The sequence below is a fragment of the Salvelinus fontinalis genome, chromosome 12 (assembly GCF_029448725.1).
Source record: "Salvelinus fontinalis isolate EN_2023a chromosome 12, ASM2944872v1, whole genome shotgun sequence".
In the NCBI taxonomy this organism is placed as follows: domain Eukaryota; kingdom Metazoa; phylum Chordata; class Actinopteri; order Salmoniformes; family Salmonidae; genus Salvelinus; species Salvelinus fontinalis.
The window spans coordinates 36238511-36250260 of record NC_074676.1 but is presented as its reverse complement, the minus strand read 5'-3'; positions in this window follow the sequence as shown (position 1 = coordinate 36250260).

Sequence of the window (11750 nt, the reverse complement as noted above, 5' to 3'; positions counted from 1 at the left end):
CATAGATGGGATTCTCCTCTGGCATAGTGTCAAGCCCCAGATGAAAAGTCGATTACTAGCATGGTAGCCCTCAGAGGTCTCTCATTCCGCCACAAGATTGATCTCGTTCCAGTTGTAGTCTCCCATTCACAGTACAGAGACTTGTCAGGTATGTCTGTGTTTGAAGAGACAGCTTTGAATTTACAGTGGTTCTCACGTAAGCCTGCCATGCTTTAGTTTACAGAAGATACTCATCGCGCAGCGTTGAGCATCACAAGAAACACCTAATTCTGTCATCTTGAAACCACGGACAAAGAAAAATTACGCAATTGTTCCTTGAAAGATCTGAGCGATAATAATTTTCCACGATCTTCTAGTTTGCTTTGCTCGAGGGATTGGCTACATAGTAATGGTTTAAACTGAACTATGCAGCAAGAGATTCCGTTGTATTACTTATCTACCCAATAGTGTTTTATCGGCTTCACAGTTTGATTTAGGCTCCCATTGTTGTGGGATCTCTCAGTGATGCCTCTGTGTGTAATCAATATTGTCTCACCCACAGGAGGTGGGTGCAACCTTAATTGTGGATAACAGGCTCGTAGTAATGACTGGAGTGGAATGATGTAAAAATACATGGTTTCCAGGAATTTGATGCCATTCCATTTGCTCCAATGTTATGAGCAGTTCTCCCCTCAGCAGCCTTCTGTGGACTCTCACCATATTACATATTATGTTCTGCGATATTGTTTCTGTATTCTCTTTTAAAGGCCCAGTGCAGTCAAAAACATGATTTGTCTGTGTTTTATAAACACCACCGTTCAAAAGTTTGGGGTCACTTAGAAATGTTCTTGTTTCTGAAAGAAAGTCAACATTTTTGTCTATTAAAATAACATCAAATTGATCCGAAATACAGTGTAGACATTGTTTATGTTGTAAATGACTATTGCAGCTGGAAATGGCTGATTTCTTATGGAATATCTACATAGGTGTACAGAGGCCCATTATCAGCAACCTTCACTCCTGTGTTCCAATGGCACGATGTGTTAGCTAATCCAAGTTGATCATTTTAACAGACTAATTGATCATGAGAAAACCATTTTGCAATGATGTTAGCACAGCTGAAAACCGTTGTGCTGATTAATGAAGCAATAAAACTGGCCTTTAGACTAGTTGAGTATCTGGAGAGTCAGCATTTGTGGGTTTGATTACAGGCTCAAAATGGCCAGAAACAAAGAACTTCCTTCTGAAACTCGTCAGTCTATTCTTGTTCTGAGAAAATACGGCTATTCCATGCGAGAAATTGCCAAGAAACGGAAAGTCTTGTACAACACTGTGTACTACTCCCTTCACAAAACAGCGCAAACTGGCTCTAACCAGAGTAGAAAGAGGAGTGGGAGGTTCCGGTGCACAACTGAGCAAGAGGACAAGTACATTAGAGTGTCTAGTTTGAGAAACAGACGCCTCACAAGTCCTCAACTGACAGCTTCATGAAATAGTACCCGCAAAACACCAGTATCAACGTCAACAGTGAAGAGTCGACTCAGTTTATGTGACAAAACAAGCAATGTATAGTGTACAGCAGTAGAGGATGCTGAGAGAAGGATGGCTCATAGTAATGACTGGAATGGAGTGGATGGAATGGTATCAAACATGTGGCTTTCATATGTTTGATACCATTCCATTCACTACATTCCAGCCATTACACTCCATTCCAGACATTATTATGATAATGCAGCCTCCACTGGTGCAGAGCACATGTCAAACTCATTCCACGGAGGGTCGAGCGTCTGCGGGTTTTCGCTCCTTCCTTGTCCTTGATTGATGAATTAAGGTCACTGATTAGTAAGGAACTCCCCTCACCTCATTGTCTAGGTCTTAATTGAGAGGAAAAGACAAAAACCAGCAGACACTAGGCCCATGGAATGAGTTTGACACCCCTGGTGTAGAGTCATTGTACCATCTAAACCTCTATGAAATATCTTTTCAATAATCAAAACTATTGCATTTTCAGAAGTTTGTAGCTAGTGTACAGAACCAAAAGTAAAAGACACAAAAACTAAACTTAAACGGGACACATAGAATTAACGCACATGGAACAGATCTACCACTTCTGAGACTTACTTTCATTGAGAATTACATATCTATAACTCACATTTCTATGCGAATTTGGTCGGGTTGCCCAAAAAGTTACATAGTGCAGCATTAATTGAAAACAATCACAGTAACATAGTTAATTGTTACCAATTAATGATGTGACATTGAGATAAAAACGACTGCATTGGGCCTTTAAGTGTTTGGTGTTGTGTTGCATGCCACCATACTGTGATGTGTCTGTCTTGAATTATAACCTGTTCGGCTTTAGCCAAATAACATAAGCCAATATGTGCACAAAAGAAAGCATTTGAAAACACCACTACTGTTCAGCACGGTAGATATTTCACCATAGGCCTACTGTTAATCACATGGCCATGAATCTCAGCACTAATTTTCATACCTGGACTTGGACTGTCTAATTGTCAGTGTGGACAGCAGAGGAGGCTGGTGGGAGGAGCCGTAAATGGATGGGCTCATTGTAATGACTGGAATAGAATAAATGGAACTGAGTCAAACATGTGTTTTCCATATTTTTTATGTGTTTGGTACCATTCCATTTATTCCATTCCAGCCATTACAATGAGCCCGTCTTCCTATAGCTCTTCCCACCAGCCTCTTCTTGTGGACAGTAAGTGTGAAGCTAAACAGAACAATCCTGTTACAGTGATGTTCTAGACACCAAAGACCCTTGACCTTTTCACTACTTTATGTTTGTCTGCTCACGCACCGGTGTTTGTAATTGTTTTCCCATGCAAATACATGTTATTGTACCACATTTTGCTTTCCACGTTCATTCCCACACTTTACCATTAACAGTATCAGTTGATTCAGATCCCTCCCATGTTTGAAATCTGTTTTTGTTTGTGCGGGGCAGGGAAGATGGTGGGGTGCAAAACATTTCTCCAGTTCAGGAAATGGTAAACTGACAGTGGCTGAGGACATATCCAGATCAGCTCTGTCAAAGTGCTTTGCCAGACTGGGGGTGAGTGTGTTGGCCTCTGTAGGGCCTTCATCAGAGCCTGTGTTTCTGTCCCTCTCTGTAGAGTGGCCGACTAGGAGGGAAAATGTGGTTGGAAGTGAAAAGATCTGCGTTACAGTTTTCCTGGCAATACTCACTGGTTGTTTGCCTTTTACTCTGAGACACTACCCACTGGCACCGACAAACGTCTTTTAAAAGTCACTAATAGTCACTAAAGTCACTATTAAAACATTCCCCAACCAGAAACCGTGGATTAATTTCAGCATTCGCACAAAACTGAAAGAGCAAACCACTGCTTTTAATCAGGGCAAGGTGACCGGAAACATGACCGAATACAAACAGTGTAGCTATTCCCTTCGCAAGGCAATCTGTCACAACTACCGCCGAAGTCAGGTCCTCTCCTTGTTCGGGCGGCACTCGGCGGTCGGCGTCGCCGGTCTTCTAGCCATCGTCGAGCCACTTTTAATTTTCCATTTGTTTGTCTTGTTTTTCCACACACCTGGTTTCAATTCCCTCATTTACTTGTTGTGTATTAAACCCTCTGTTCCCCCATGTCTTTGTGTGGATTGTTTATTGTAGTGCTTGTGCACGTTCCCCGTGAGCGCACGCCGGGTTATTTTTGTCCCTATTTATGTTGTTGTTCTGGATGCCGTTGGTTTTACTTAATAAATCTCCGGTTATTACCCAGTTCTGCTCTCCTGCGTCTGACTTCTCTGTGTAGCGGGGTGAGTAATCGGCGGCAATCAAACAAGCTAAGCGTCAGTATAGAGACAAAGTAGAGTCGCAATTCAACGGCTCAGACACAAGAGGTATGTGGCAGGGTCTGCAGTCAATCATGGACGACAAAAGAAAAACCGGCCCCGTCGCGGCCACGATGTCTTGCTCCCAGACAAACTAAATGACTTCTTTGCTTGCTTTGAGGACAATACAGTGCCACTGACACGGCCCGCTACCAAAACCTGCGGGCTCTCCTTCACTGCAGCCAATGTGAGTAAAACATTTAAACGTGTTAACCCTCGCAAGGCTGCAGGCCCAGACGGCATCCCCAGCCGCGTCCTCAGAGCATTCTCAGCCCACTCCTGTACTCCCTGTTCACCCATGACTGCGTGGCCATGCACGCCTCCAACTCAATCATCAAGTTTGCAGACGACACTACAGTGGTAGGCTTGATTACCAACAACGACGAGACGGCCTACAGGAAGGAAATGAGGGCACTCGGAGTGTGGTGTCAGGAAAATAACCTCACACTCAATGTCAACAAAACAAAGGAGATGGTCGTGGACTTCAGGAAACAGCAGAGGGAGCAGCTCCCTATCCACATTGATGGGACAGTAGTGGAGAAGGTGGAAAGTTTTAAGTTCCTCGGCGTACACATCACGGACAAACTGAAATGGTCCACCCACACAGACAGCGTGGTATAGAAGGCGCAGCAGCGCCTCTTCAACCTCAGGAGGCTGAAGAAATTCGGCTTGTCACCAAAAACACTCACAAACTTTTACAGATGCACAATCAATAGCATCCTGTCGGGCTGTATCACCGCCTGGTACGGCAACTGCTCCGCCCAAAACCGTAAGGCTCTCCAGAGGGTAGTGAGGTCTGCACAACGCATCACCGGGGGCACTACCTGCCCTCCAGGACACCTACACCACCCGATGTCACAGAAAGGCCAAAAAGATCATCAAGGACAACAACCACCCGAACCACTGCCTGTTCACCCCGCGGGGACCTAGAGACTGAAAAACAGCTTCTATCTCAAGGCCATCAGGCTGTTAAACAGCCATCACTAACATTGAGTGGCTGCTGCCAAAATACTGACTCAACTCTAGCCACTTTAATAACGGAAGAATGTATGTAATAAATGTATCACTAGCCACTTTAAACAATGCCACTTTATATCATGTTTACATACCCTACACTACTCATCTCATATGTATATACTGTACTCTATACCATCTTGCCTATGCCATTCAGCCATCACTCACTCATATATTTTTATGTACATATTCTTATTCATTCCTTTACACTTGTGTGTATAAGGTAGTTGTTGTGAAATTGTTAGGTTAGATTACTTGTTAGATATTACTGCATGGTCGGAACTAGAAGCACAAGCATTTCGCTACACTCACATTAACATCTGCTAACCATGTGTATGTGACAAATAAAATGTCATTTGATTTGATTTGATTTAATGGTTTACTGTCTTGTAAATAGAAGCATCCTGTTGTTGAGTGTTTTTTGGTAGAGTCAGATACTAACAGTCCCATAGATCATCTCCTGAGGACTTACACAGCACGCTCTAAAGGATTACTCACTAATATGTACAGCACTTGGCAATGCTGCATGCATTGTAACTGGCACATAGGGAAAGGTGTGTGCTCATAGAAAACAGGCATTCAAACAATATAAAGTGTCCTATTCATTTTCATCCATACCACACTACTATATTGTAGGCCTAATATGCTGATTCACAATGCCATGGTCTGACCTCCTATTTGAGCGGTAGGCATGTCAATTTCTAGCGGAAACATGATTCATTGCGATGGTATTATTTTGTTATTACATTACATTATAGCCACAGCTTTCTTTTGAAGTTGCTCATGATTTTGTGTCTCTGTACAGCACTGACACACAGGAAATGTGGTAAAGCTAGCTAGACAGCATAGCCAGAGTACCAGTCTCTTTAGCTAACATTCCACTTGCCACTCCTTGTCATTGACAAATGTCAATTTGCCATTGCCTTGACTTTGGCAATAACAAGGAGTGTTACCCGGGCTAAACTAGTCATATCCTCTGGTATAACGGCACAATAGAGTCATTACCTCCATAGTGGGCATGACCTACAGGTCTCAGTGGGAGAAAGGGTATAAATCCAGATACTGAATCACAGCAGCTTTTGTGCAGCTTAAGTGCAGTGGTGTCGGGTATTCTGTGTGGTGCTAGTAGTTAGGAAGAGAGCTAATGGTGTACTTGCCTAAATCTAAGACACTGATTGTGTCTTCTTTATAAATAATAAGATCCCCCACCCTTGGCAGCCTAAGGGGAGGACGTATATACATACAGTACCAGTCAAATGTTTGGACACACCTACTCATTCAAGGGTTTTTCTTTATTTTTACTATTTTCTACATTGTGGAATAATAGTGAAGACATCAAAACTATGAAATAACACATTTGGAATCAAGTAGTAACCAAAAATTGTCAAACAAATCAAAATGTATTTTAGATTTTACATTCTTCAAAGTATGTACATAAATGATAAGACTACATGTCAAAGTGACCTTAAGCCCAAATCACACAGGAAAAGACACCGTCAACCGCTCTTGTGCACGTGAGTAGAGAGCGTCAAGTCACGTACACTGTCTATTGTATGCCAACTTAATTGTCATGAGAATCCATAGTAAACATTTGTATTTGTTATGTTTTCTATGTAGCCTTTGTGAATTATTGTTGTGTGTTTTGACTCACCTTATACGTCCTACCATTCCTGCCTCTTGATATGTTGGCTCAAGAATGTGAGGATAGTTGTACCTAATACACCCTAGCAGTTTATGAAGAATTTTGTGTTTTAATTTATTATTATTATTATTATTATTTTTTTTTTTATTTTTTTTTTAGGGGTGTTTTAGTGTTTAGTGTTTTTATTTTTACATAGCAGTATTCTCTCTAAAAAAAGAGTTCCTCGAGTTTCCCAGCTGTAGCCTGCCTAGGCTCATGCCTTTGCTCGAAATCAACAAAGGTAGGCATAAAGTTATTGTTTTCAAATATGCATTATTGGCATTGGCAGCTAAACTTATCAACACTAAATAGATATGTTTAAATATACAGTGGGGCAAAAAAAGTATTTAGTCAACCACCAATTGTGCAAGTTCTCCCACTTAAAAAGATGAGAGAGGCCTGTAATTTTCATCATAGGTACACTTCAACTATGACAGACAAAATGAGAAAAAAAATCCAGAAAATCACATTGTAGGATTTTTTATGAATTTATTTGCAAATTATGGTGGAAAATAAGTATTTGGTCAATAACAAAAGTTTCTCAATACTTTGTTATATACCCTTTGTTGGCAATGACAGAGGTCAAACATTTTCTGTAAGTCTTCACAAGGTTTTCACACACTGTTGCTGGTATTTTGGCCCATTCCTCCATGCAGATCTCCTCTAGAGCAGTGATGTTTTGGGGCTGTTGCTGGGCAACACGGACTTTCAACTCCCTCCAAAGATTTTCTATGGGGTTGAGATCTGGAGACTGGCTAGGCCACTCCAGGACCTTGAAATGCTTCTTACGAAGCCACTCCTTCGTTGCCCGGGCGGTGTGTTTGGGATCATTGTCATGCTGAAAGACCCAGCCACGTTTCATCTTCAATGCCCTTGCTGATGGAAGGAGGTTTTCACTCAAAATCTCACGATACATGGCCCCATTCATTCTTTCCTTTACACGGATCAGTCGTCCTGGTCCCTTCGCAGAAAAACAGCCCCAAAGCATGATGTTTCCACCAACCATGCTTCACAGTAGGTATGGTGTTCTTTGGATGCAACTCAGCATTCTTTGTCCTCCAAACACGACGAGTTGAGTTTTTACCAAAAATATCTATTTTGGTTTCATCTGACCATATGACATTCTCCCAATCTTCTTCTGGATCATCCAAATGCTCTCTAGCAAACTTCAGACGGGCCTGGACATGTACTGGCTTAAGCAGGGGGACACGCCTGGCACTGCAGGATTTGAGTCCCTGGCGGCGTAGTGTGTTACTGATGGTAGGCTTTGTTACTTTGGTCCCAGCTCTCTGCAGGTCATTCACTAGGTCCCCCCGTGTGGTTCTGGGATTTTTGCTCACCGTTCTTGTGATCATTTTGACCCCACGGGGTGAGATCTTGCGTGGAGCCCCAGATCGAGGGAGATTATCAGTGGTCTTGTAGGTCTTCCATTTCCTAATAATTGCTCCCACACTTGATTTCTTCAAACCAAGCTGCTTACCTATTGCAGATTCAGTCTTCCCAGCCTGGTGCAGGTCTACGATTTTGTTTCTGGTGTCCTTTGACAGCTCTTTGGTCTTGGCCATAGTGGAGTTTGGAGTGTGACTGTTTGAGGTTGTGGACAGGTGTCTTTTATACTGATAACAAGTTCAAACAGGTGCCATTAATACAGGTAACAAGTGGAGGACAGAGGAGCCTCTTAAAGAAGAAGTTACAGGTCTGTGAGAGACAGAAATCTTGCTTGTTTGTAGGTGACCAAATACTTATTTTCCACCATAATTTGCAAATAAATTCATAAAAAATCCTACAATGTGATTTTCTGGATTTTTTTTCTCATTTTGTCTGTCATAGTTGAAGTGTACCTATGATGAAAATTGCAGGCCTCTCTCATCTTCTTAAGTGGGAGAACTTGCACAATTGGTGGCTGACTAAATACTTTTTTGCCCCACTGCACGTCACAATTCCAGACATAACAATGCAGAAACAGTGTATTTTCTGGCAATTTATCCGTTCACTTTACCAGCATTGCTACGCATAGACGTGAGAAAAATTGACTGCTGAAAGTGCCTGATGCTTTTTACGGCATTGAAGCTTGCAGCCCGTCTGTTTTATGTCATTCACTACCATGCATTCTTTTTTTTCATTATTATTCTTTTTTGTAAATAATTTTATCCCCTTTTCTCCCCAATTTTCGTGGTATCCAATCGCTAGTAATTACTATCTTTTCTCATCGCTACAACTCCCGTACGGGCTCGGGAGAGACGAAGGTCGAAAGCCATGCGTCCTCCGAAACACAACCCAACCAAGCCGCACTGCTTCTTAACACAGCGCGCCTCCAACCCGGAAGCCAGCCGCACCAATGTGTCGGAGGAAACACTGTGTACCTGTCCCCCTTCGTTAGCGCGCACTGCTTCCGGCCCGCCACAGGGGTCGCTGGAGCGCGATGAGACAAGGATATCCCTACCGGCCAAACCCTCCCTAACCCGGACGACGCTATGCCAATTGTGCGTCGCCCCACGGATCTCCTGGTCGCGGCCGGCTGCGACAGAGCCTGGGCGCGAACCCAGAGACTCTGGTGGCGCAGCTAGCACTGTGATGCAGTGCCCTAGACCACTGCGTCACCCGGGAGGCCCTCTACCATGCATTCTAAATCCAGCAGGTACACGGTCGTTCACGTGCGTTACACCCCATTTTGTTTGATTTGGGCTTTAGCCTAACATGCTGACCACACTGCTCACGTCGCGTGCGTGAGCGTTGGAAAATAAATGTACACATACATGTTATTCAATCATTGCACCCACACTGCTCGCGCGCGACAGCGAGGTTCTGCGTGTCCAGGCGCTAAAATAGAAGTTGGTTCTATTTGTGACACTCAACACACTGCAAGTCCTGCCTCTCCCATCTCCTCATTGTTTTTTAGGAGCATATACCTACGTGGGTGATTGAAAAATTAACTGCGGTCCACACTCAGTTCATCTTTGTGGTTGCCAATCGCCATATAAAGTCCAAAGAAGAAAAAGAAGCTTGAAGGAAGGAGGAGAGATGATTAGAAAGGAATTTGGTTGGCCGTTTTATCTATGGATTAATTGTCGGAGTAGAGGACCTTGTGCATTTCAGGTAAAATAACAACCCAATGTTTATATACCAGAACAAATTAGCTAGCAACAGCAAGCTAGATAGCTAATTGTCATAAATGTTTAATTATTTCTGACCTGTCCCCAAATTCATATAATTGGTTCAGAGTTTGTTTTGATATTTCAACCTGCATGTCGTGTCTCCTGATCGTGTCTGGTGTATGTGAACAAAATTAACTTGCGCACGCATGCGGTTTGGTCAGCATGTGTGCGTCACAAAATAAATGTACACATACATGTTATTCAATCATTGCACCCACACTGCTCACGAGCATCTGCGTAGCCAGGCATTAAAATAGAAATTGGTTCTATTTCTGAAGCTCTACACGTTGCAAGTCCTGCCTCTCCGGTCTCCTCATTGGTTTTTAGGAGCATATACCCACATCGATGATTGAAAGTTGAATTGAGGTCCACACTCCAGTACAGTCGGTAGTGGTAATGGACCGTAAAGTTGGTTGCCAACCGCCAAATAAAGTCCAAAAAAGAGGAAGAAGCCTGAAGGAGGAGACATTACTAGAAAACAAACATTTACCCTTTTATCTGTGGATTAATTGTCGGAGTAGAGAAACATGTGCATTTCAGGTAAAATAACAACCCAATGTTAATATATATATATATCCCAGGACAAATTAGCTAGCAGCAGCAAGCTAGCTAGCTAAATTGCCATAAAAGTGTAATGCTTTTTTACCTGTCCCCAAATGAATATAGTTGGTTCAGTGTCACGTTCCTGACCTATTGTTCCTTTTTCTTTTATTTATTTAGTTGGTCAGGGCGTGAGTTGGGGTGGGTTGTCTTTGTGTGTTTTTGTATTGTCTAGGGTGTTGTAGGGGGTTAAGTAGAGTAGATGGGTTAGTGTTTAGTATAGGTGTCTAGGAAAGTCTATGGTTGCCTGAATTGGTTCTCAATCAGAGACAGCTGGTTATTGTTGTCTCTTATTGGGAGCCATATTTAAGGCAGCCATAGGCTTTAGCTTTTTGTGGGTAATTGTCAATGTGTAGTGTTTGTGTCAGCACTATCTGTCTTTATAGCTTCACGGTCGTCAGTTTTGTTATTTTGTTAGTTTGTGTAAAGTTGTTCGTTTCTTGTTTGTTTTCTCTCTTCTTTAATAAAAGAAGATGTATTTTGCACACGCTGCGCCTTGGTCCAATCTCTCACAGCAAGACGACCGTGACATTCAGAGTTTGTTTTGATATTTCAACCTGCATGTTCTGATCACTTCTGGTGTGGGGGGACAAAATCAGCGCGCACGGTCTGGTCAGCATGTAAGCATATTGGCTACTGTCTGTCATGTCCAGACCGATGCTGACAGAAGGGAGGCGCCAGAAAATGTAGCCAAACTTTAATGAGACTAAACTCCAGTCATGTTTGACACATAATGTAGGATAAGTCATATTAGTTTCTGAAGGCTTGATTCTGACATAGAAGAGAAAGTTCCGCAACATCACCCACCTTGCAATCTGAGCGGAGGCATTGAATGTTTTGAAACTATTTACACATAAACGTAATGTCTTACCATGTTCTGACCATAAGCATTTTAAGGGGATTATTTTATAAACACTTCCTCATATGCCATTGAAACCAGTAGGCTAATTCTCTCATGTTCTCAACTTTCTTTCATTGTTTAGCAGCCAAAGACACCATCCTAGTCATATTAACAACCCATGCAGTGAGCTTTGGAGAACAGTGTTTTCCTGCTAATTGCATTTTGGAACATTCGCGCTTATAGCCTATAGCATTGTTGCACTTGTGAATAAATAGCCTAATAGTTTATCAACATGTTAAGCTAAATGTTATCTGTTGCATCAGCCTCATTGCTTTAAAAAAAAATGTTGATGTAGAGTGGTTGTAATAATTTGTGATCTCTCCTCCCACAACTGTCCCAGAGTCTGTTTGGAAAATGTATTTATTGCACAGAAAGACAAGCTGACTGTCACACCCTGATCTTGTTCACCTGTCCTTGTGATCGTCTCCACCCCCTTTAGGTGTCGCTTATTATCCCCGGTGTATATATTCCTGTGTTTCCTGTCTCTCTGTGCCAGTTCGACTTGTTTGCCAAGTCAACCAGCGGTTTTCCTTGCTCCTATATTTCC